At 35.8% G+C, this 27,806-nt stretch overlaps 1 long non-coding RNA gene across 1 annotated transcript; it reads left to right on the plus strand.

Annotated features, from left to right (window-relative positions):
* Nucleotides 1-411: 411 nt before the first annotated feature.
* Nucleotides 412-3,758, plus strand: LOC116242773 (uncharacterized). Its single transcript, XR_004169817.2, has 4 exons — nt 412-452; nt 784-909; nt 2,306-2,356; nt 2,919-3,758. It is a non-coding gene; the product is annotated as an uncharacterized LOC116242773 (long non-coding RNA).
* The last annotated feature ends 24,048 nt before the right edge of the window (nt 3,759-27,806 follow it).

A 27,806-nucleotide genomic window follows, 5' to 3' on the forward strand; every position in this document is an offset into this window, starting at 1 on the left:
CTCTGGTTTGATCTCGTGCAGGATCTTCTTGCAATGTGTGTGACAAAATGTACATATATACACCTATATACAGAGCGTGCATTCCTGGGAAGGTTTGTCTAGAGGATAAGTGATGTAAACTATCAGACATCTTCCCCAAGTTAAGTAGAAAGACTCCCAAAAAGAACTATGACAACGGAGATCATGAAATAAAAAATATTATCCAATTCTAAAGCAGAAACAACATTTGATTCCCACACTGAGTCACGGCCTGAACCTCTGATTGATCACCTGAGGCGAGCAATGAGTCAGCCATGGGAGAACAGGTGAAGGCAAATCACCTGTGCTGCAGGAAGGGGTGGAGCCTGGCTCCACCTCTCCTAGACCCATTTAAGAGCTGACTACCACCTAGGAAGGATTTCTCTTCTGGAGATTCACTCTGCTGGAGTTTCCTGAGCAAGCCCAGGGTATGGGTAAGTGTCCTGTTTATTCTCTTTGTCTTGCTTTGCCTAACTCTCTTGTTTAAACTCTCTTGTTTATTTTGTTATTATAACATCTTAATATTCTTTGATTATACAGTAGATCTACCGTAAATTTATATAAACTCAGGGTGTAATGTGATGAATAGTGGTTACAAAACCTGATCCAGTATTAACGATTGCTGATGGGCAATTACCATGCCTTGCTCCAGAGTAGGATTGAATATTCTCAAAGACTTTTGAACTGTATTTATTCAGATACATCTAATAAAAGCATATTCAACTCTAGTGATTTCTAAGCTGATTTTCTATATAAACTTTCCAGCCTGCTATCTGACTGGATGGAGAGATGCTGTCTTGGAGATAATCATGCTTAAAAGATGCTGTGAAAGTTGTAACTGATCAAGAAGGAAGACATTGAAGGTGACCAGACTGAGGCAAGAGTTTCCAGGTAAATTCAAAGTGTTTTAAAGACTCTGTGGTAATGAAAACTTTCTTTGTATTTGAAGTGTCCCTTTGAAACACAGGGTGTGAAAGATTGCAGCTGCTAGCCTTATCTGTTTGTCAAGCTGAAGCTGCCCCTTTGTTTACTATCATCTGGCTGCAGTGTCCTTAAAAGACAGTGTAGCTACCTTCTAATTAGCAGGGAAGATACACAGCTGGGCAGCAACTGATGTAATATAACTTGGGAGCTTGTGAACTATTTAAGGCAGGTGGCAAAAGAGCCTGCTAGACCTCTAAGGTCTTGGCCTCCCATCCACAGTATGTCTGCATAGTACTCCTTGTACTTGGCTCAGGAGATTGAGGCATATACACATGAGGCATGGCAGCATTAGTTCCTCTCACTGAGGAAGCATTTGTTTTATTGCTGCAAGAGAAAACAAGTCTTGTGGGGTCAAACTGCTGCCATTTCCCACAGAATAGCATTCAGAGCTCTTAACTCCAATTGTGCTCCTGTGGAGTCTCCAGTCAGGCTTGTACTAGAGAGTAAGAGGCCAATTTAACCTGCCATGCAACATGCAAGAACTTGCATTATGTAACCTGCTATCCATTAATAGCTCTGGTTTGCTATTAACTAACCACAGCAATTCAGAAATTACCAGAGAAATGTAAATTAAAAATATATAATACGGAAAAAAAAGAGAAAAAAAGTAGATACTAAGGGCCTTGTAAAGACCATTATAAGCTGAAGAAAGAGATAATGGCTGGGCCTATCTCAGGCACTATTTACCATGTAAATCAATTGAATCAAGTGGAAATAGCTCTTAAAAACTCCTGTCTAGCAGAAATGGAACTTGATTGTTTAAACTTGTATGAACATATTTCAGGGCTGTCTGGAGCTTAAAATACTGATCATGCTGTGAATTAAAATCTTTTTTCTTCTTGGCATTGTTAACTCTTTAGTGTCACTGGCCTACTTACCTTACACAGACTTTTGCTTGTTTTCAGATTTTCAGATTCTAAAATTTGTTGAAAGCTTTGATTGTTATTAACGGGCTTTCTTTCTAGGGTTCATTATGGTAACTCCCTGGAATGTAAAAAAAAAAACAAAAACAAAAACAAACAAAAAAAACCAACTAAAAAAACTCTCTCAGTGACTTAGCCAAACTCTAATAATTGTCCATTCTTGATGGGAAATGGAGGTTATGTAGAAACAAGAGAGGCTGTTTGTCCCCTACCTTTTTTCTGTCACACTTAGAATTGGTACTGAGTTCGATGGTTTTACATATACATATGCTTTAATTTTGGCCAGTGTTTTTTCTCCCTTTTTTCCCTGTCTTTCTGATTCGAGCCTCTTAATTTTCTACCTGCAGTTTTGAATACATTGGTATTTGTTCTGACTTTAGCTTTACCTGCCTCACTGGGCTCACATCTACTGTTTGCTCTCCAAACATCAGGTAGGACTGATGAATGTCAGTGGGTGCAATTTTTTTCCACATGGAGGAATTCGAATGACACACTTCATACGTACTTCCACGTCAGACATTTTATCTGACTGCCTCTCTGCTGCCATCTGTAGAATGGAAGCAGAATGTAATAGAATATAAATGAGAATATTTAGCCTCTACTGCCATACCACTAATATTTACTTCTGATACTGTGGGCCAGGATAATAAAACAGCGGGCAGTCCTCATACTTTAGCCATATTTATAATGTTTTGAGTACTTGCATTCTGCTCAATCCATGTTGCTGTTTAAATGTAAATGATTACCAAGTAATGACTTTCTACTTTGGAAATGATCTCTATTGTTTCAGAATCTACATCTGATAATTGATAAGACTAGAACTGTGCAAGCAGAGAAGAAGATGCAGATATCTAATGGGGATCAAAGTCAATTATTGTGTTGCATCACTCAGAACAAAAACAAACTAGTGAAATTATATTTTTTCTTAATAAATTAAGAAGATTAATAATGTCTTTAAAATAACAATTATACAGTGAATTCATTTTTTTTCAGGTGACAGTTGGAGTAAAAGTCAACTAGAATAATTGCTTTTAAACATTCACTCTATCCTCATATTATTTCCACCAACTTATTAAGCATTTGAACATAGATGAACTTGCTAGGTGGAATGGTTGTGAATCCTGTAAGAAATTACCATCTACTGAGAGAAGTTTGACTTGAGAAAAGATTGATTCTACAAGTCTCCTCTATCCAGGTAACTGACCAACTGCTGCCATGATTAGTGCATTCTCTTGTCTCCTGTGAGATCTCTATTGTTTGTCACCTTCACATGCACAAACACAGGCAGATATTTGTACACAAAAATACACTCCCACAAAATGCAGAGAAATTCTTATTCAAGATTAATTCATTTTAGTCCAAATGACAAGTAATTTTTATAATGTTTTTTGTCTTTTTGGTATCATTTTCTCTTTCAAGGCACTTGCTGTATAATCAGCCAACTACTCTGTAATTATGTTGCAAAGACTATGTAAATACCTAATTATTTTCATGCAGATTACTTGATAATTATACTACCAGTTACAAAGTAATTCAAAGAATAATTACCATGTAACTTCCACTTTTTAGATGTGAAGATAAGGCTTTGTTTTAAAGATATAGAGAAGTGCATAATTATCCTGGGGTTACATTCTACAGAGATGGTTGATTATCCTATATTTACAGTATTATTATATGGCTACTGGGCTCACTACCATGTTATCACAATTTGAAAAAACCAGCACAACACCTCTGCTCTCTGCTTTGTCATAAGTATTATACAATGCTAATGTTAACATTTTCATACTTTCTTGTTGAAATGGATTTGACTTCTTTGAATGTGAAGAAAATTCTTTTTTTAATAAATAAATTTTACTGTGTTTTTGAAGAAGCTAATGATGTGCCCAGATTCTTAAAAGAAGACTGGATAATGCAAAGCTCATTTATGCCAAATATTTCTCAATTTCTAGAATGGGTACCACTGTGTATAGCTTATAAGAGCAGTGAGGTGCTCCAGGGTCTCACTCCAATTTATAGGAGAGAGATGAGGTTCTTTTAATATCTGTATACCTGGCGTGAGATTAAGAAACAACGGTTCATATGTTAGTCCAACCCAGTTTATTATCAATCCTAATCAGGGAGATGGGGAAGGGAAGGAGAGCGATAGAAAAGATAGGAAAGAAGCAAAAATTGTGTAAAGCGGGGATAGTCACCACCAGGATCCAGCAGCGGTCCTGTTGCATGCTGCTTCAAAGGTCCGAGGGGGGAGAGCAGCAGTGTGGCTGACCTTGGGCAGCAAGCAGGTAGCAGGAGGCAGTCACAGAGCCAATCCAGGGGGAAGCAGCAGGCCCAGGAGAGTCCGTCAGCATGCAGGAATTCCGTAGTGAGGAATCTGATGGCAGACACCTTTGTTCTTCTTCAGCATCGTGGCAGAGCGCAGAGCAAGTCCAGGAGGGAGAGAGGCAGGTTGTGAGGCTTTTTCATAGCAGAAACCTCTTCTTCATGAGGAATCTGTTGCCAGAAAACCTCTGCCTCATGATTGTAGGTCCCCATTTTATCCTTCTTCTTTTCCTGCCTACGTGACATCCCTGGTGCTTGAGCAAGAGTCTTGTGAGTACCCCCTGAAATGGCCATCTTCCTTGAGATAAGCCCACACGAAAGACAGCTTCATGGCCATTAAGCTTCAGCTTTTCTCTCTCTTGTTGCCCCTGGTCTTGTCCATCTATGTCCCTCTGACAAAGGATTTCTCAACCCCTGCCCAGGACTTGCCTGAACTTGTTCATCTGTGTCCTCAGCAAGCTTTGGGACAACGATGTAAAAGAATAATCTCTTAAACCTAGAAAGGATGCTGTTAATCTCTTAGGCTAGCTCTTAGGGAGACAGGATGATGGGTGTCACCTGTAGCTCTCAGGACACAATTTTTTGCAATTGTGTAAAGTAGTCTTTTGATAAAATATATAGTGAGCACTCTCCAGTATATTAAGTAACTCCAGGACTCCCATTTTATTTCTGGCCACAAAGCCACTAAAGAATGAACCTGTTGCCTTCTTGGCCCAGTAAATATTTTGTTGCATTATGGAAAATGAAATCTCTTGAGTAGAATAGAGTGAAGTTACTTTTATTTTTATTTTACCTTTTGGTAAGACATATTTTGTCTCCTGGCTGTAGTCAGAGGTGGTTTCTTACAAAGCATGCTAAAAGTATAGGGCATACAATGTAATTTATTCCTGTTACACTGCCCAAATATTCTCCCAGTTATTTCTGATGCTGAATTTAGATGCACTATGCATCACCACTGAAGTAATAAGGATGCACATGTGGATTCCCACTCTAGCCTATCTCAGGCAGTAGGCAGTAGTTGAGCAAAGGGATGGATCCAATCCATAACATTATGGAAGAGCTATCACAGATGAAATAAATTATTGCCTGATGCAGCATGCTGATGGAGAGGTTGCAATTTCATCTGCTGTCAAATCTCATATTGGTATTAGCTGTTTGTGTTGTGGTATCACCTTAGCTGCTCTTCTAACATGATCCTTCCAGGATGAGATTAGCCACAGAGCACAGGCAACCTCTCTGCAACTAAGTAACATCAGCACCTGAAATATTACCTCTACAAGCTTCCACCCATGCAGTTAGAAAGTGGCTCCATCTCTGAGCAGCCAAATGAGAAGGAGGGAGCTAGTCCCCACTCTTTTTCTTACTAACGTGATGGCACTGCATTTACCTCATGGAAAAAGGGCAGCATTGCTCATCATGAGTGAAGCAGACAGGGAAGCTTGCTGAGTGATGGATGATGCTTGTGGGTGCTTCTCTCTAATTGTCACAGCTAAATTTTGCCATTAAGTATTCTGTTTGATAAGGGATGGGAAACTTGACATTATTTATATTGCTGAGAAACTCTGAATGAGCCATGAAAGAATTCTCCTTAAAGGGCTGAGGATATTATGGCAACTGTTGTTTCACCTGTCTACGGTGCATAAGAATCTGTCAACACCAATACTACAGGATTCTGGATATGTTGTGTCTAATGTAAGAATGCACTGGAAACTCCAGGTATATAGATATGCATAGCATCTCAAAAAAGTATATTGGTAAAAGACAAGGTATCAGTTTTGAATGCAACACACCTTTTTTCTGCCTCTGCACCAGATTTATTTTTGATCTGTTACATTTGATTCTTTTTCCTTGGTAAAGGAATCAAGAAAGCTATGCTTCCCACTTGCACTTGTCCAATGTAAACGAGACTTCTGGCATTATACCAGAGCTATCCTGGCTTGCAGGGGGATTTGCTTTGGGATTTTTGCTGATTTTGACTAATACTCTACAAATGAAGCATACTACCCTGGCTTTTAATCAAAGCTTGCATATGTGTTATTTTGTGTCTTGGAAAACAGAAAGCAGTCCTTCATGTATGTGTGCATATATATTCTTAATAAGTATGGATATATATATATATAATATAGATGCTTTTTTTTTTTTTTTAATATATATATATGCATGTGTATATGAGATAGTGGATGATCCTAAGAAGAAGGTGTCCAATTGAAAATGACAATTTGCTGTCAGACACCTTAGTACTAGATCTAAGCCACTGAAACCCCTATACAACATGTCCTAGGGGCTGCTTGCTCAGTTTCAACTGGTTACCTGGAAAAGCATTCAATCTACGAACACCCCGAGGGCATTTCCTGACAAAAAGGGGCCAAGGCAAATCAGATCTGTCAGGGAACCTCTTGACTGATCTATAAGCAAAAATAGCCAAAACATATTATTATTTAAAAGACAATCAGACTGAAGATATATATATAATTTAATGTAGTCTCAGTGTCCCGACTTAACCTTCTGTGCCAAATGATTAGTACTTCCAGTGTAAAATGTACAGTGGATTCCCAGGATCAGAGACATTGTGATTATTTGGCAAGACTTAGATGTGGTTTACTACATTGTTTTAAAAAGCCACTTGGGTTGTTAATTGCATCCTTTCTTAACCAGTTTGTTCAGATGCACCATTTTTTGGGAATAGCTTCAGCCAGCTGGTATAATAAATGATGGAGAGTAAAAGTTGGATTATTTTGTACTCATGGGACATTGCTTCTTTTAAGAAAAGCCAAGAACATGAGACAGATCTCCTGTGAGCTGAGCCAGTCTTCCTGCATACCCCTTGAAGCAACATGGTCTGTGGAAAACACAAAGCTGCACTATGAAAAAGCAGGAATCTACCTATTCCCAAAGAGCTTTATTGGTCTGCAATTGCTGCAGCTGTTCAGATGATTCAGGCACCAAGAAAAGTCATGACTCACAGCACTGTTGTGGGAGCAGTTCAGTCTTTTAATGGTGAGTGACTGAGTTGCTGGGTATGATTTCTCCAGGAGATGTATGGTATACAATGCTGGGAAGATAGCACAGGATGTGTGTGGGTGTTACAGATGGCACAGGACTATGAGTGCGGGGCCAGAGAACATGGAGCTTGCTATACCATATTTAACAACAACAACATAAAATTCTTTCTGAATTAGTTGCCTTGTAATAACAGTTTTAGCACTGCACCCTAGTTATCCAATGTGCTTCATTTTAAAAGCTGTAAATAAAGGGAAAGTAGTCTATTTTCATCAAAATCTGCTTTCAAGAGCTATTTTAAAAGCCTGGATGTTGTAGAAGCAAGGCTAAGGATTATTCAAGTGACGTAGCATATGCTCATGGTATCAGTAACTCTCCTGGTAGAATTGTAATCTTGTGATAAAGTGAGCATTTTTTCACTTAACTGCTCAAATGAAGTTGTATAGGATCAACAGTTCTTTGCAAAAAAAAAAAAAAAAAAAAAAAAAGAAAGAAAAAAAGAAAAAAAAAAGGAAAGTATTTTCTTAGCTGTTTTTCTGAAAAGAAATTACAATTTCCTCAGACAGTAAATACCCACTGGGCTTTTTCAAAATTCTTTTGAAACAAAATGTTCAAATGTCCACACAATATGCCAAAATAAGGAGTTCTTAGGATAACAAATTACTTTGAAACACTACTGCAAAACATGGGATGAACATGGCAGTGACTGAAGTGCATGAAATACCAAAGGGCACCTGGGGCATCTACATAGGACTGGAAGATATGCAAATTGTAGAAGACCTATATCTAATCCAGACACTTCTGGTGAGTACGGCAAGGTATTTTACATTTGATTTGTCATAGGTGATTATTTTTATGCCTCTGAATTCCAATGTTCAATGAGTTCAATGTATATGGACTGTCTCAGTAATCTATGTCTTGTTCATGGTGTTATTCAGATGGCTTGCAGAAAGTTTGCTCTGGTCTCAACCCACCCTTTTCTCCAGGCATTGTGCTCACTAGGATTGCACCTTTGGCTTCAGCTTTTTTGCTTGAGTTTCCATCTCTCAGTTCTTTATTTGCTAAAATATGCAGAATTCAAGTCAACATCTGAATTCTCAAAAAATCCTGAGGGTTACTGGAGAGGTCAGCAAAGTGGCTGGAGGGTTGCTGGAGTAATTTGGATATTTACAAGTTTTTAACAGAAGCTTGGCTACTCTGTGTGATTTATATGTAAAAATCTTGCTCAGGTTATACTTCATTCATGCTTTATTTTTATGCCTACATAAGACAAAATGCAATACCTTTACTTCACCTGAAAAGCTTAGGCTTTGCTCCTGACTGTCCAGAGCTTATAAAAGTAGACACCAATGTCAACTGGTCTAGAGATCTGTGTTCTGCTGTATACTGAGGCTGTCTATAAGGGATTGACAGGGGGACAAACTATCCCACCCAAACTATGGTGGCACGATATCTAATCCAACAGGTGCAATGTATCTGTGCATGATTTTATTTCAAGTTAAAGAAGAGAATCAAATCCAAGCAAATAAATAATAGAAAGGCTTTGGGAGATTTTCCCTGGCCTGATTAAGAGTACCTGGACCTGTCTAAGCAGCTCTTGTTCAGTGCAGAAAAAATATCTGGGCACATATCCTGTGTTCAGAACATAAGGCTTCTGTGTATGTTGGGATATACTTGCTCTAGATTGTGTGGGTAATTTAGGGGATTTGGGTTTTTGAAAATGAATGCCCTAGTTTTTTTATTTTTATTGTAGCATTGTTGTATTTTACTAAATAATCTTTATAAAGAAGATGTTCTGTCCATCTGTGGCTACTTAAATTCAAAAGAAATCATAGGCGTTTCTGAATAACTCAGTATTCAATGAATTTCCTTTCTTTCCTCTTTCCTTTGCACCAACCACTTCATCTCATCTTTTTTTTTTTTTTTTTTTGAGGAGATGCACTCTGCTGAAGGAGATGCAGTTTACTGAAGTCATTCACAGCATTTTATATTGACTCACACATTTGCAAATTGTATGAAAATTCATGCAGTGTCAGAATTAGACATTGATCCTTAATGCTTCCTGTAGAACTACTGTAGGCATTTTATAAATTGATTTAAGATTCCATAGTGATTCAAGTGAAAAGCTATTAAGCTAGTCTTTTCTTAAAAATATAAAATTACTCATAAAGCTTTTTTATTTCCAAAGACAGAAATACATATATAAAGAATTTTCCTATTATTTTAAAATAATACAAAACTCTGAAATTATCTGTTAAAGTCTGTTACAGTTAATTTTGTTGAAAATGCTAGTTAAACAAGTAATACACTGTTGATACTACATTCATTTTCAATATGAGGACTGTGTTTGAGTCTGCCAGTACTTCTTGTACATGTGACACTCTTTCTGCTGCTTATTTAAGGAAGATTTAATCAAATTTTGTAAACAAGTTTTATATAATTTGCAGTGTAGCAAATGATACGTACTCTTTGCTATCATAAAATAAGATGTTAATACGAAAATATTAGGTTTTTCAAATGCGTTTTTTTTTTTTAATGTAATATTCAAATAAATCCTCATAGAAACCTTTAGAATCAAACATTTTCAAGTGTACTAATTGGGAAGAATGCTCAGCAACTTCACATAATCAATGCTGTTTAAAGTTTTCTACAGTATTTCATTGCAAATTAGTTCATATTTTGTTGTTTATTAAAAGCAAATGTTTTCAATTCATTTTCTGCGGATTTCTCCACTTTGAGTTGGACTAATTCTGTTTCCAAATTTCACTCATTTTAAGGGATTATTTAATTCACAGCTTTTTCATACTGTGTTTTAGTGCATCCTAAACTGTTTATTAAAGGGTGTCTCCTGTAACAGCAACAGGGAATGTGGAGAGAAAAATTTGACATTACAGCTGCCAGTGCAATACTTCAACAGAATTTCTGCATGTCAGGCAGTCTTCTTATCAAGGCATAGTCTAGAAATAAATTGATGCTGCCCCTTAAGGTGTGTAATAACTGTAGCCTGTTGCTTCAGGCTATGCAATGAGTGAATGGGATGATGGCTCACAGTGTTAGCAACATATCTTTTAGTTAGATTTTTTGATAAACATAACTCCTAATGGACTGTATAACACTAGCAGTGCCAATCACCTTCCTACTCTACCCCTTCAACTTAGGAAAGAAACTGAAAATGTTTTGGAGATTATTTATTTTTTTGTTTTTTGTTTCTTTTTGTAAATATAGCACTCTTACTTTAAATTACTACTTACTTAGTCAGCCACCTAATACTATACATAATATCAACATGCTGAGTAATTCTTCTTAGTGGGTCAAAATTGAGAATTGGATAAATCCAATATATGTGAACAAAGCAAACACTTTAGAGTCTGTTGCTTTAAAATGACACATTTAGAGAAAAACTCACTCCTAAAATATATCATATATCAAGTGGTAGTTACTAATGGATCATCAAAACTGATTTACTCTTTCCTCCCTTTCCTTGAGGATATAACAAAAATTGTTCTGACCCCTAAATGAAGGCACTGCGAAGTATTATTAATTTGGGAGAGAAGAAACCTCTTGTTTCAAAAGACCATTACAATTGCTTTTTGAAGAAAAAGGAAAAGGAATACCAGTCAGTTAATGAAAGGCAAAGCAAATAGCTTTCCATAAGTAACAGTGGATGACTTGAAGGGAAAACAGAGAAGGTTTGCATTTTCAATGCATAACTATCTGGGGGCATCACAGGAAAAAGGCACAAATACATTGCATATACTAAGCATGATGTTGTGAGCGCTGCTCCTCCCTCCTACCCTCCTGTTTCTATATTTGCCATTATGAATAAAAAAGAGGCTTCTGCATATGTTACTATTTCTAAATCTCAAAAGGTCTTAAAATTAGATAACATTGACCAGAATTATCAAAGTAGCAACATGATTCTTATCTTGAACTACAATTGACCTTTGGGTTTTTTTATTCCATTCTATTGTTCTCCTTGTCCTTTTACTGGATATGATCTTTAACTTATCTCTAAAGCCCAGCAAGAGAGAGGGATGGGTGCTGAAGTCTGAGCAGGGCTGGACTGCTTTGGAGGATGGGAGTAACTGAGTCATGTAGTATGGAAGAAAGTCTTCTACACTGGCTGTAGCCAGAGGAGGAGGTGTCACAAGTTGATTCACTGTGGAAACTTTTCAGTTTGGCACAGGTTTGTGGGATATATACGGCAGTTCTGATCTTGATTGAGATGCTACTGCATTACTTAGCAGAAATTAAGACATGGGTAGCATTTGAGAAAAAGAGAAACACATCTAATGCACCAAATGCAGACAGTTCTGTTATGACTTTTGTCTTATATTCAGTTTGGAATAAATAGATGGAAATATTTCTGCTGGTGTAACTTGACATTTTCAGTGCACTGAAATTTCTTTAGAAAAAAAGCATGAACTGCAACAGCTGTCACTTTGCAGAGATCAAGTGATTGAGAACATCATAGTGCCTTACCAGATAGATCCTGATGCATCACTGATGCTTTTTCCATTATAACAGATAGCTGCCATCATGAAATGATATACAACCAAGAGACAAGACTTCATGTTCTGGACAACTGTGTTTCTTTTGAGAGATGTAGCATCAATTATTTAGTGAACATAGACATAGGCAGTCCTTTTTCTCTACTCACTCTTGAACTTCAGTTTTTGAAAGGTAATTTTAATGTTTATCTCCAGGATTTTAGTTTATCCAAAGGGTGACAGACCAACACTTATTTTAACGCTGTTTGTATGAAAATGTATTAATACAAACCATTACTCTCAAAATGTAACTAAAGCTATTGGATATCACTGTAATTATTTTAATTAGTCGTTGAATATCCTGTTGCATGGAAGTAACCCTGCTGTAAAGCTTTCAAAAATAACTTCAACAGTGTATAAAGTAAATTAAAGTACCACTGCATGGTGAAGGAATTGCTATTTGAACATTTACAGTTTTTTAAACTGTGAAAAATTTTAAGATAGCGACAGTCCTATCTAAAAGGCTTTGTTTCAGAGGAAGACCATCACTGGAGTCAGTGGATCTGGTGCAGCCATTGCAGAAATAAGAAGCAAAATATGTTGTAAATGCTTCTGCTTCTGTTGCAGCAAAATACATAATATGAATCCAAACAGACACAAAAAATAACTCGAACAACCCAACCAAAACCAAAAATCCCCAAATCAAATCAAAACCTTTGGAAAAAGCCCTGTGGATTAGTGGTAACTAATTAAACATGTATATCTATATTTCTTCCTGCTTTGGAGGCCCAGGATAAAGAGTAGGAATTGAGGATACTTAGACTGGCAAGTTAGTTGTTTAGGAGATTAGTCATTGCTGAGTACAATCAGTTAACTTCCTTCAGCAGCCAAAGACAAACTGTTTACCAGATAGTGAATCTTGATTAGAAACCTAGATTATGAGGAATTCTTTTGCATATTAGCCTCTCTTATTGGAGAGGGGAGTAAATGAGCAGAGTTCAGTTCTTGTGTTCAACATCAATTACTTTTCCTTTCCATATCTTATCTTTTTCTTCTCAGTAGTTATGTTTCTTTGTACTCTGTATCGCACCATAGGAGAGAAGGCTGGGGAGGTTGAAGGGTGGGGGAAGGAAAGCATATAATAGAGAGTGAAGATGGTATTCAGAAATGTGAGTCATGCAGGGAGAGAACTGTATTAGAGAATGAATAACACGAGTTACGTGACTCCATAAAATTTGAGGTTACAACTGAAATGGGATGTATTCACATGCCTGCTTGATTCCACATAAGCTTCCACACCTGGCATAGATCTACATGCAGCATTAGATGCAGGATGATTACTGATGTATTGGGTGTGCTTTTTAAATTTCAGGGCAAAATGCCTCTGTTTTATGCCATGGAATGAAAATGCATATGTTTCCACTTAGCAGAGGTGACAGCCAGTTTTCTGCAAAAGGGTCTTTTACTTAACCACTGAAAAGCTATATAGCTGTTATAAATCTCTTTGAAATTGTATTGTATTAATTTCTGATAATATCCACCTTTGCTCACTTATGCTGCCTTAGCCCTTTCCTGTATATTATGTAATAAGAAAGTTCAGTATTCACAGAAAGTATTTATGCTGTTGGATGTGAAACTCTTGCTTTCAGAAGAATAATGATGATCCTCAATCCCTTCAGCTCTACACTTCCACATACTCATCCCTTCCTTCCTTTGTCTAATACAATATCTATATTAAACACAGGGGCAGCAGGACAATTCTCCATATTTTAGTACTAATAAAGTGCCTTTTTTCCCTTTATTTCTTTTCTGGTACTTGATTCTTTTCATCAAAAAAATTGCAAACTATGTTTTAATGTTTCACATAAAGAATTTCAGAACACCTTAGCAATTAGGGGATCATGAAGCAATGTGCATGTGACAGACTTTTTAAGAGGGAGTGGGACAGGAGCTTCCTAACCCTATCCCCCAATATATATAAATAGTTTTTTAAGAAGTAAAAAAGACTATAAATAAATTCTAGTTTTTTTTTTTTTTGCTTTTTTTTTTTTTTTTTTTTTTTTTCAGCTTTATAACTATTGAATCTGCTTCTCATTTACACAGTTTAAAGCATGACATCCCTTTCCTGTTTGATTTGGAAATGCTATGAATAAAGCTGTGTACTGCAGTATTTTTACATACAGCTCCCAAAAGTGGATGTGCCAAGAGGAGAGAAGGGAGGAAGTAGACATTTTATATGTTTTTTGAGAATAAGATATCTTTCTGAGCTACTGTGGATATTTGCTCTTTTTTTTTTCTTTTTTTTTTTCGTTTTTTTTTTTTTATTTTAATACATATTTTTCACCAGGAAGATTTACTTATTTAAACCTTTGTTACAGTCTCATTGAACTGTGTGCTTGTTGTTGTTGAAGTGTCATAACTTCTTTGTTGAATTTGGTCTTCTCTCAGTCTTTAATATATGACTGACAAGTAGTTCACATTTTCATTTTTTTTTTTTATTTTCTGCTTTTAATGCTGCTTTGTTATTTGACAGTAACCCCCTTCTTATTCATGCCTCTGGCAGGATTTCACCTTTGAGAGTGACAAAGGAAGCAGATTAATCAACTTAGATCCATCTGTCAAGGTGTTTAAAATGCAGCCTGTGATTACACCTGTGACTGTTGGTGGCAGTAGTGATATACTGACAATGATATTTTGCAGTGAATTACAACAATAGTAAAAATAATGTTTACTAAAGAGAAAGGCATGATAAAATTTGTTATGTTCTTTTGGGAAGGAGGAGTAGAAGAGAAAGATCAGAGAAAAAAAAAAAGATTAGAAACATCTCTCTAAAATTACCTGATTGATAAAAATATGAAAACTGTGTTTGATCCTAAAGATCTTTAACAAGAAATTCATGCCTTAGTGTTATATTCAGTGTGATTATTCAGAACTAGATATCATACTTCTGAAAGAAGATTTATGAGAGTAAACTTAGTTTCCAGCATGAATAAATAGCAGATGAATCCAGATCTTACTTTACAAGCCAGAAAAACCCCAAGGCTCCTGAGCAGTTCAGGGAGATCCTGCATGTGAGCAGTAGCAGTACTGGGCAAGTAGGAGACTAGTAGGAAAAAGACAGAATTATTGCATTTGTTCCGCACATCACTGGCCTTGCCCAAGCTAGTGCCATTCTCTACTGGATTGAAATTTCTTAAGGAAGTGACAGGGCCTGCATGTGAACTACACCCAAGATTTCCTCAGCACTCTTGGGAGTGGTGCATATAACTTATAGTCATGTAATTATTTTTTATATGAAATATGTATAGCCAGGAAGAATATCATAATAAAAATTATTTACTATAGAGTCCCTTATTTAGAATATATTTTCAATGATCATGAAACTTTTTTAAAAAAGAAATTGCAGAGAGAAGTAAAATGGAGATCTGGAATATCTAAGGACTGTCGAACACAACAGGGTCAGAATAAATAGGAATTGGTGTAATGGGAAAACAAAAAGCTTCATGAATTTCCAACAGCAATTTACATGCAATATGATGTTGCACTGGCAGAGCTGAAGGAATGAAGGATTTTTGTTCTATTTCTCCTGATGACTTTTTACTTCAACATTCTCTGCTTTTTGAATTCCATATATTCATGTTTCTTCCCTCTATCCTCTTCGATGAATGCACTTTAACAAGCTTCTCATCCTGTATTCTGTCTGATCCTTCTGAAATCTGCCTCCTTGAATGTTCAGTGCTATGGCTTTTATAGATCTGGCCTCCGTCTAGCCTTTTTTCATATTCTCCAGCTGTTCTCCTGAATGTAGGACATGACACTGGTTGGTTTCTTCACTTCACATAAGTTCCAAAGCAAGTTTCAAAGGAAGGAGACCAGACTACAAACATGTCAGAAAACACTCATCAATTTATCCAAATGCATAGTCAAATAGACAAAGGGAAGAACATTCCCGGAAATGTTTGTGTGAAGTTAGAATCTTATTTTGAGTACCAGGCCACTGTGCTCCCAGCTAGAGTATATTTTGGGTTTTATATATTTCTTACTATTTTTATCTTAATATGTGTATATATATCTTAATATATATATATCTTAATATCTCTATATAGAACATACATTGTAAGTGTGATATATCTTCTGCACTTCTACTTCTGACACCAACCATTTTCTGGTACTTGATTCTTTTCATCAAAAAATTGCAAACTATGTTTTAATAGTTCGTTTAATAGTATGTTTTCACATAAAGAATTTCAGAACACCTTAGCAATTAGGGGATCATGAAGCAGTGTGCATGCGATAGACCTTTTAAGAGGGAGTGGGACAGGAGTGGATGGAATTCTTGTATGGGGACTTATCAGGTGCTGATAGAGTAGAAAATACTGCTGAAAGTTCCAAATTTGAAGCCACATCTGCTGTCTGAGGAGCCCATTTTTGCACACGCCCAGTGAAGGTCAGGATCACTGTTGGTGAAGATATCAAAGGACATACTTTTTAATATTTTTCTTGGATGTCATGTTATATGGTTGAGCCAGAAATCCTGTCCTGCCCTCACTAAAAGCTGACTGTAGGAATGCAGCTGAGGGTATCAGTGAAAATACATGAGGTGATAGGGAAATACAAAGGGAGGGAAGGTCAACATCCTGTCCCCCTATTCCAGGCAAAAGTGTGGGCCCTTATCCTCAGGCCACTATCACAATGCCTGTAAGCTTAAATGTTCAGAGTGAGCAATACCTCCACCCATTTCCAGAGGAAGCATCAGGTACATTGGTTAACCTATGATATATTATTAGTGAGAAATTGGGGAGTAGGTGTTCTACATTGTAATATATTTGGATTGGAGGAAACAGAGTCAAACAGAAGCCATTCAGTTTGCAAAACAGTACTGTCAAACATGTGAGCCTCGACAGAAAATCTTCGGGAAAAAAGGAAAAAGAGAGAGTGTAAAAATTTTGTGGGCTTATTTTACCAGGAGATTATGATTTATAATTAGCTGTACTTGGAATGAAACATAGGCTTATTTAACAGAAAGAAAGATTTGAGGCAGTGAGATCACAGAATGGAATATGAAACTTTGATCTGATACTTTGATTTTTGATAATTCATGACAAATGCATTGTTGTATTCAAAGAAATATTTTAAGATGTAACATATGAATATCGAAAAAGAAGTTTCTAATCAAACTTCCCTACAATTACAAAATAGATCTCAACTATGTCACTAAGGCGCAGGAGATGAGGAAAACAAGGGTATTGTTGGAACTGTGTTGTATAAATTTAGTATACTCACTAATTTTCCTATTTTATTTTATATTGTAGCTACATGGACAAGTCAAAAGAGACCTCTATAGGGAAAAAGGAAAGGAAATGAAACAATTACAAAGGTCAAGAAAAGAATGCCAGCCATTTTTTTTTTCCTCAAAGACCACACAAAAATTTGGGAAATGATATTTGATATACTGTAATGAAGCTAATGATGTATTTTCTAGAGCAGCGATTCCAGGAGTTGAAAATAGAATGGAAGGAGTATCTTACAGTGAAATATTCTTTCTAGTGAGTGACGTAGAAACAAAATGAAGCTGAGTAAAATAGGGGTGGGACTTTAGTACATTCCTGTTCCAATTTTTCTGCTAGTTTCTGTGATGCTCTCATCAGGTAGTCTGGCAGCTCCCCAGTCTAACAGGGAAGTCAGAGGGAAGCAGTGTTGATCATCTGCTGCTATAATGATGTGGGTGCAGCTGGGCAAAGAGAAGCCTATAAGTGCTTGCAAATGAATAAATTCAGAAAACCAGACACAGACTTGTTATTTTAACTTTGTTCTATGCATATTTTTTATATTTGGCTTATTGTCAAAAGGGCTCATTTTAAAGAACCTGTTTTGAAATTTAATTAATGGAGAGAAGTTTTTGTCAGTTTCCACTATAAGAGTGGGACTATCTGTGTGGCAGAGATTAGAAAACTGCAATGCAGAAGTCCAGGTCAAATACCGTCAAACAAACTTTTTCTCCCATAAGAAATAATGCAAGTTTTATGATCTGAGGGTGGGGTGCAAGACAAATTGTAAAAGAATGTAAAATACAACTTGCCCTGTGACAGGATTACATTATATTTGTGGGAACTGTTAAGGTAGGAGTTCAGTGATACATGGCTCCAATAGAATGAGCTTGGATTGAAGTGAATGTGGTTTAGGTGAGTAAGGGCAAGATACAGGATTTGGTTAGAGTATGGGTAAATGTTTAAGTGCCAACTAGGCCATTGGCATACGTAGGCTACACTCAGGCTCTGGCAAGTGATCTCAGATCAGTGATAACAGACATGGAAGCTGTGATATTTCATACCTGCTATCTCCTTGTGGTCTTAGATTGCCATTCAGAGTTAGAAGTCTTATTGTTAGTTCATTGACAATCAGTGGCTTATCTATGCTTCCAGCTACTTCATCAAGCACCCTTCTCATTTAGATCTCTACTTTTCATAAGCAAACCTGGAGATTAACATTTCTTATTGTAGCTATCATTGGCCAAATATCATGAATATATTCTTATATATGATAAAACTGCATTTACACCTTCTTTTTGCACCTCAAGTATTATGGTGTAAATGGAGGCACAGTTTCCCATTGCCCTGAAAACTTGTCCATATGTACAGAAGTTGATACAGCATTCTAAGAAATGTATCTCATCCTGCAACATTTGCTTTTATTCTCAGCTGGAGGAAGGCAAAACGCTTATGCACTGTTTAAACACGGAAACCATTCCAAATGAAACTTCAGAGTTAGTTGCTCTATGTCCTAATGTGTAAAAATAGATGAGAAAATATATCCAAAATTCATATGGAAATTTTCTTCTTGCTGGGATCACAGAACATGCTGGCTCTTTTGTGTGATCTTTAAGTCCAGAACTCCCCGAAGTCCACGAAAATGCTGTAGAAGAACTTTAAATAGCACTTTGTGAATTCATCCCAAATCCTATGAACTGCTTAATGGATTTTGGATCTATCTAAGGCAAAGTTTGCACATTGAATTGGATTACTGTCCACCATTACTTCTCAAAATCACCTCTTCTCTGGTATTTATAAAGCCTGAGGAGGAGGTATATTATGAATGGATATTTTCCATACTAAATATAGTGTTTGTGTCCATTGTTCTTTGCCAGTGATTTTGGATTAGTAGACACTAGACTTTTAAATGTGCTAATTGAGCTAGGAATTACTGAAATTACTGAATTACTTCACTGAAATTAATTTCGAATCCACTTTCCCCACCTCAAAAGAGGAAAAAAAGAAACCACTACTAACACAACCATAGCAAAAATAGCAAGAAAAAGCCTTTCAGTATACCACGTCACTCTGAAATATGTAACTTTAACATTAGTACTTGATTAGGGCAACTAGACTGGAGGTAAGTTATCTTTCTGAGTCTATTATGCCATAATTTTTGTAAGATTTTTTATAAGATCAAAGGCATATGCTAACTATTTTAGTGACTGATATTAAAAAATGGATTTAGATGCTAAAACAGGGAGTATAGGCAGCAGTGTTTCCCCAGAGGCTCCCTTCCTTTCCATCTCAGATAAACTAAAGTGTAGATGAGTAGTAGATGGATCCTAGGATGGTGTGGTGATACTAATCTTAGAAGTCCCTGCTGATTTAATGTCTCTGACCACAGATTCTCATGTTACTCATTCAAGATGAATAACCTTGAGGTTATCAACATGAGATAGCCCTATGGAAGTCATGCTTAGAACCATTCTAATGTTTCATATTGCTCAAAAGTTTCTAGTTGTGCATGTAGCTGTAGATGTTTTTTCAAAGGCAAGTAAAATTTTAAAAATAGGTGGATAGGTGGGGAAAAAGTGTTAATTTAACATTTACTCTGGTTACTTTGTCTGAGTAGGTCACAGACCATTATAAAAATACTTCTGTGAGGATAAAATTATGCAAGTAAGAGGAACCATATATTATATCACCTGTACCAAAAACCAGACCAACCAATCAACCAAACAAAAAAATTTGCAAGCCCTATATATTATCTATTTTTCTGAATGTCACATTTTCCCCCAAACAATATTAAATATGTCCAATATCAAGTTCAGATACCTAAATTTCAACTTAGAAATTCTGCACTCTGAATCAGCCCTACAGAGTAACTTCCTTCCATTCTGACACTGTCTGTGTCAGTAGAAGCTGCAAAATTTGCAGCATGAACTGAAAAATGAGGAATGCTAGAAGCTGTAATTGAAAAATGTAATTTCCCTACTTCATTACTTCCAACAATGTTTCGATGTGAGATTTACACTCCTTCTCCCACTTTGATTCCTTTTATCTCATAAACAGATTTAAGGTTTTATTTATGTTACTTCAGTTATTTCTCTAACTTGGCTGAAGACAGCAAATAATTTTACTCCTTGTCTTTCTGATTGCTGGATTCTTTAGCACATAGCTAAAGTTTTTATACTTTGTGTGTGGTGATTTTGTGGTGTAGAGTATTACTTTATATTGAAACAACAAATTAATTTGATCTGATCCCTGGAGCTGAATTCCAACCACCAGGCCACATAGGGAATATATCTTTTATTTACAATTCATTTACTACTGACAATCATAATGGCAATTTCATTAAATGAAATGTACCCTAAACCTAAAAGCCCATTAATAGGAACTTATCATTAATCTGATTTTATTAACTTTACTAACTTATTCTATTTGCTTCCAGAAGATTAATGTAAATATTTTTCTATTATCATATATATTTTTTGAAAAAGGTCTCTCTTAAGAATTGTCTAAAATAGTTCAGAAATAGGTGATCCAGATGGAGCAATTAAATAAATTGTCCTCTTCTAAAAATAATCTTTTAAACAGGTCACTATTCCTTAAAATATAAGAAAGGTTACTCATTCTAAAAGTCAGAGCTGTCTGGAATGACTCCTCTAAGAGTTAAAAATAAAACAGTCTTTTCAACAGTACTGTCAGCTGAATAATAATCCAATTTTAATCTTCTAACAAATTTTTGAATAGTCTAGAGTAGTCCCCTTTTCTTATCAGCTGGGCAGGGATTTCCTGCTGCTGAGCACATATTTGTATCTTAGACAATATAAGTAAGTACATTAGCTACTGTATTGCTCTCACAGTGCACCATAAATATACAATAGAAAGCTGTTTTATCTTTCTCTCAAAAGATATTTTCTGCTGTCCATTTTAAGTAGCATGTTGGTTTTTCATTTTGCTAGAAAAAGAAAAAATGTACTACAGCTTTTGTGTTTATTAATATGAAGCCTTAACTTTTCTTACAGAGATTAATTTGAAATGACACTATGGATCTTGAGAATTCTTGTTGATTATTGACAACTTTTTGCATGCACAAAATTTATTTGTAAGAAATTGTGCCAGGGTTCTATATTTTGAGTTCCTTCTGATGGTGCCTTGTGTTCCTTATTATCATTTCCCTGACAATTTTGCATGGTACTGGCATGGAGACATGGTCTTAAGCTTTTTTCTTTTGATTATTATTCTAAATGAAATAAATATAAGTATTGATGCAGATAGAATGTAAACCTGACTAATGAATAAATTACTATGACAGACATGTAACAGTAAACAATTATTGAAGGGAAAGTTATCAGTATACAATAATAAATGATTCGATATTCAACCAGGAAACACATTTTCTGCTACATGAAGGACTGTGATATACACAAATTATTGGCTTCATTTGGAAATTTTGAGATGCTCGTATACAAGCTATAGTGTGTGCCTTGTTCTTTTCTGTAATGCTGTCATTCCAGATCACTTTAATGTTACTTCTTCTGTTTCTGTATATTACAGTAGGCGAAGAAGTTTATAAGGAAATTATGACTGAGTTATCCTCACATATATTAATGAGTGATATTAAATATAGTGATATTAAACTTTTCTCCTTCAGAAAGGATTCAGAGAATACAGCAACAACAAGAACATAGCCAGATTTAGGAAGCAATACAACTCTAGATACCTAGAAACAAATTGCTAAACCAGCCACCAAATAATGTAAATTATTAAATAAGTTAAGCTAGGATATGATTTTAAGCATAACACATATTTCGTCCAATAAATATAGAAGTTGAAATATATATGCTTTTACCATGCAATTGGATATACTAGAATGATGAGTTTTAAATAGTCAGTTACATAGAAAATGTAAAAGTATGTCCTGCATGAACATGATTCAACTGATTTTTAAATCACAGGAAAAAAAAAATAACCCTTCTGTTTGGTTCTGCTCTCTATAGCTTGCATGAAATTTATTTTTAAGAAGTTTTGCTAGAGCTTTGTGTTTTCAGTTCCATCTGGTGATAATGCCTTTGGTTTTGGTCACCAAATTGGAGAAAAATGGATTTAATGGATGGACCACTCACTGGATACAGCGGTAGCTGGATAGTTACATTCGGAGAGTTGTGGTCAATGGCTCAGTGTCCAAGTGGTGGTGAGTGGCATTCTTAATGGATCGGTGCTGGGACCAGTGTTATTTAACATCTCTGTAGGTGACGTGGACAGTGAATTAAGTACACTCTCAACAGACTGGCAGATGAAAACAGACTGAGTGGTGCAGTTGTCACACTAGAGGGAAGGGATACTATCCAGAGGGACCTAGATAAATGTGAGAGCTGGGTCTATGCCAACCTCATGAAGTTCGACAAGGCAACATGCAAGGTCCTGCACCTGGGTCAGAGCAATCTCAAGTGTAGACACAGGTTGAGAGGAGAATGGCTTGAGAGAACCCTGAGGTGAAGGAACTGGGAGTTCCGGTTGATGAAAAATTCAACATGAGCTGGCAATGTGGGCTTGTAACCCAGAAGGCAAACCTTATACTGAACTGCATTAAGAGAAGTGTGACCAGCAGGTCAAGGGAAGTGATTCCGCCCCTCTGCTCTCATGAGACCCACCTGGGGTACTGCATCCAGATCTGGGGCACCCAACAGAAAAAGGACATTGATGTATGATGTTGGTGGTATAGCAGTAGAGGTTGAACCTTGCCATCAGTATTTTGTCACATTTTGTTGCTGTGAGACAGATGGCAGCAGAAGGGCAGTCTTACAAAATGGTGTCTGACATGTGAGGGCATATGAAACAAAGGCGTATCATTGAATTCCTCCATGTAGAATAAATTGTGCTCATGGACATTCACTGACACTTGGTGAGCATTTATGGAGACACACAGTGGAGAACACTGTGGTGGTGGGTGTTGAGTTTCAGCAGTGGTGACAGTGACAGTGTTTCATCTCTGCTGGTGCAGATTTGTGCCAGCGTAGTATGCAGGCTCTTTTATATTGCTGGTGAAAATGCATAGCTAATGGTGATGACTATGCTGAAAAAGTGTTTTGTAGCAGAGAATTTGCTCAATCAAAATGTGTTATTGTGATCACTGTAGCTGCTGTATTTCTGTAGGAAAAAAAGAAAAAAAAAAAAAAAAGAGACATAACTTTTGCAGCAACCTACAGATTTTATGACAGTATAGCTCTAAACAGTTCTAAAATGGTCATAGGCAAGAGTTTAAGGATGTTTGTTTGCAATAAAATTTCTCTTGCACCTGGCTTTATGTTTTGTGAGAAACTGTTTTTCTCTAGAGTACAATTACATCAAACTTTTTAAAATTCCAGTCAGTAAGAAAAAAAGATAATGAAGAAAACTCAAGTTACACCAAGTATTTAGTTGAGTTCACCTTTGCAATTTATTAGATATTAGGCATCCTGGGGGAACAATAGGTTACTATTTTGTGAATGTTTTAAAAGGCACTAATATGGATTAAGCTTCCTTTAATTTTTCAGTTAATATCAGAGCAATTTATTTAGGAGTATGAACCATATCTTAAGTAAATTTTCCCACTCCACCAAGAAAAGTGGCAGTGTTTTCTTTAGTAAAGTTTAATATTACTAATGATTCTTATTTTGTGGAAGGGATTTTAAGAAGCTGATTTGGATTAAGTGGGAATATTGTTATTCTAGCTCTTTGATTAAAAACTGTTCTAATCTATACTAATGCTTTGTTTTGCAGGGTATATCGAGTTGCACAAGGCCTAGGGTAAAGGGAAAATGCTCCTATTATTGAACGTTCCAGAAATATGATCTTGATGAACTAAGAAAGAATAACTTGGAAACCACTGGTAAGTTGTAGTTTCAAATCAAATAGGCTCTATACCTACCACTGTAGAAAGGAAGCAGTGGTCAGACTAAAGGAATCTTATTTTAGGAAAAAATACCTTTGAGAATGTAGCCCAGAGGATCTCGTATCAATTTAGCAAATTATAGGAAAATAGGTGTGATTTCATTTGCAAGTGAACAATACAATCTTCTGTATAAAACATGCTAGAATTAGAATCTTTCATTATGGAAAGACTGTCATGTAAGGTACTGGAAGATAATCCCAATACCTAGATATCACTTATTTTCTGTGTTCTTCATTTGCTGCATCTGTAGCTTCATGGATCAAAGAATGTGGGGAGGAATAGCTTGAAATGAAAAATGTGTATATCAGATGAGCTGACATAGAGCAGTCATATAGTCTTGTATTAAATTAGACATTTGAAGTGTTAATAGGTTTATAGAAATACTGCTTATAATACCAACAAAGTGTTTTAATTGTTCCTGTATTAATCTCAGAGGACCTAAAATAAACACTGAAGTGATTTTAAAAGCCAGGTATAATAATAGTAGTGCATGTGGATGTTTTCACATTTGTTGTTTTATTTATATAGTGAGACTCTGATGTTACTTTTCTTTTACACTCTGATAACAGATTGAATAGTTAAGTTGAAGCGTATAAGAAATTGCAAGCTCTCACACTAGTTTAACAGGTAGTAACTTGAATTCCTGTGCAAATATGAATGTCAGACTTTTAAAGCCATGTCTCTCAGAAGATTCTTATTTAATTTTTCCTCAACTACTCCTAACGACATTTATCACAGATACAATCTGATTCTTCGAAGATTCTGCAGAGATTGCAAAGAGCCAAAATCTAATTTTAATAGGAGGTGGAGATGGTCATTCACAATTACTATCACTTAAATAATTTCTGATTTCAACAAGTGACTGGACACCTAAAGGTGGCTGAGGGGAGGGGAATTCTGCTTATGAACCAGTAGACTCATAGGTTCTTAAGCCCAAGCAGTATTTATAGTTAGGAAATAATTTATTAGATTTTAATAATGGGTTTTCAGTCTTCACTGAAGCATACCAAGTCCAGAGGTTTTCCTGCACAGTGACAAGGCTCAGGACGTATTTCAAAGGAATGATAGACCATGTCTTCTTCAATTGATGACAAACAGGGCATGGTTTAAGCTTCTCTCTGTCCCAAGGAAAAACCAAAGCTTTGGCTACAAGCAGTAAAATATCATGCCAAGGGCAGGAAGAAATGAATTTGAAGTAATAAACTATGTGTTTTACTGTGTTTGCCTTTGGCAGTGATTCTTCACACAATTCTCTGAAGACAGGTCCTTGACTATTTGAGAGGTCCCCTTGACCAACCACCTGTTCTGCTTAACGTTAAGAACAAGGTATATTTTCTCCATTTTTTCTCAATGTTTTCCACTCTACTGTCCTTTGAGTCCTGTTTGCTCACTTGCTATGTTCTAATATTTCTTTTTCTATGGAACTTCAGATAAATGAGATAAGGAAAGAAAGAAATGGGCAAATAATTTCTTGAAGATTGTTTCAGGTGATGAGTTGTCATGTTATATATTCTCAACATTACATTATATGTAAGCATTACAAGGACTTTGACTCTTGCGAGAGTAATGCACAACATAGAGAATCTCTGTTGCTATATTTATCTGGAATTTCTATTTTAGGTAATTTAAATGAAGGTTTGTTTTTATCTTCATGGAATGTTAATGTTTGAAAGGACAAATAAGTCTAACTCTAGATTTTCTTAGTATTTTGTGTATTTTAAGTTAGATTCTTGACAATATTAAAGTGCAATTTTTTAAAACATATTTTTAAACATATAAATGAAATGCTGTAAGATTAAGAATATGATTTAAATTTGAAGCATATATATATATTTTTAAAAAGGGTATTTCCTTTTATTCAGTCCCCAGCAGATGAGTGTTCTACTTTCCATTCAGTAACAGTGCTGGGACTATATCAAATGCAGTTTGAAAAGTGAGGTCATGATGCTATGATTCAAAACTTGTCAGATGTAAAGCCATAAGGGATTTTTAGAAGATGAAAAGACTAGACTTTTGATGTGACCTGATGCAGCTGAGTAACTCCCAAAGTCACAAGTCAGTTTCTGACTATAAAAGAGACATCTGATCAGATTGTCATGCTTTATGTTTAATGGAGTGTTACAAGGACTTTGACACAAACCATTACCCACTATTTACTTATTCAAGGCAGAAACCTACTGGAAAATTGAACGAAATTATCCATACTTTAACACTTCTGAGCAGATTGCAGTATGATCAAAATTTCTAAAACATGCCCTTTCGAGAACGCTGGTGTTAAATGCTCTTGAATTCTTGCATTGTGCTTTAATGATTATGTATTACTACTGACTAATTTTTAAGCTCAAGATGCTAAATAGAAATGTAGTCAATATTGCAACTTATATCTGTTTTATGTGGCCACGTTACAGAAAAATCTATTATTAGATCAGAATCAAACAGTAATCACTTCTGAACCTGTTTTTTCTTCACATCTTACTATTGGCACAGAAGTCAATTTTTTCAGTGTTTACAGTACATCTGGAAATCAAAGCCATTGTAAAAATCACCTGCAATAGTTCCAGTTATTGATTTTATTAGCAGTTTCAATTTTTGACTATGGGAAGATGCTCAGAGGAATCCTGGTCGCATCAACCTGTGTGGAGGAAGTGTGTTATCTAACAGTTAGTTCAAAAGCCCATTGGTTGCAAGTCAAAAATGAAAGTTTGTAAAAAGTCATAGCATTTGTCTAGAGAGAGATCCTATTGGAAATAACCAAAGAAGTAAACCACAATATCACTTCTGGAAATCCAAGTATTACATACTGAGAGGGTGAGAACTACTTCTAAAACTTAGAATGCTGAATTATTTAAAGACTCTCAGAGGGTCAAATTAAAAATTCTCACATGAGATAGAGTGGAGTAAATATTACAGGCTTTGTTGTTTTTTTGTTTGTTTGTTTGTTTGTTTTTGTTTTTTTTTTTTTTTCCCCTGCAAAAGTGAACGAGATAGCTCAGAGGTCCCTTCCAACAGGATTCTATGATTCTCATCTACTCCAGCTACCTTCCAATAGACAAGAATATCCACAGCTAGATAAGGTTGCCCAGGGCCTTATTTAGCCTCACTTTGAAAGTCTCCATGTACGAGGCATCAACCACATCACTGAGCAACCTTTTCCAGTACTGAGATATATTGTTATATGTGATTACCAGAAGAGTTCACACCAATGATGAAGGAATCCAAGAGATTATATTTTTATTCAGTGCAATAATATTAAGGAAAAAAAAAAAAAAAAAAGTCTAAGCTTCTGACATCTTTTGGAAATTCCATAGTTATTTGAAGTGATTGCAAATAATATAGAGAACATTTTCATTTTCCACTAAAGCTGATATTCCTTTGTAGTGTAAATCTTACTAATTTCAATGATTCATACTGATTTCTTAATGATTCAAACTGTTCATTTGAATCAAGATGAACTGGACCCAAGAACTACTCATCTGCAGAAAAGAAATCCAAGAGATTCAAGGATATAATTCAACATCAAATAGAGTAAAATGTTCAGTATTAATTAAGAAAGGACTTTGAACAAATAACTTTCCAGGGTCAATCAACTTAATGTGTATCTTATTAAGTGTAACCTGCTGCTGAATTACTGTGTGGATTTCTGATGAATCCTATAATTTTAATTTTTATCAGATTAAGCTTTGTTTAAGGTGAAGGATCAAATTGTTTTTCACAGCTTAGCTGCATTAAGAAAGCCTGAAGGTCAATCATATCAGCAAAACTCATATCTATCTATGTTAGGAAAAGAAAGTTGTCTGGTAAGTATTTCTGATATCTGCAGTAACATTCAAAATAGCTGCTTAGGACCCATTGTAAGTGAGGAGTTTTACATACATTTACATAG

Source organism: Phasianus colchicus, chromosome 1 (genome assembly GCF_987193195.1).
Source record: "Phasianus colchicus chromosome 1, bPhaCol1.hap1.1, whole genome shotgun sequence".
Classification (NCBI taxonomy): domain Eukaryota; kingdom Metazoa; phylum Chordata; class Aves; order Galliformes; family Phasianidae; genus Phasianus; species Phasianus colchicus.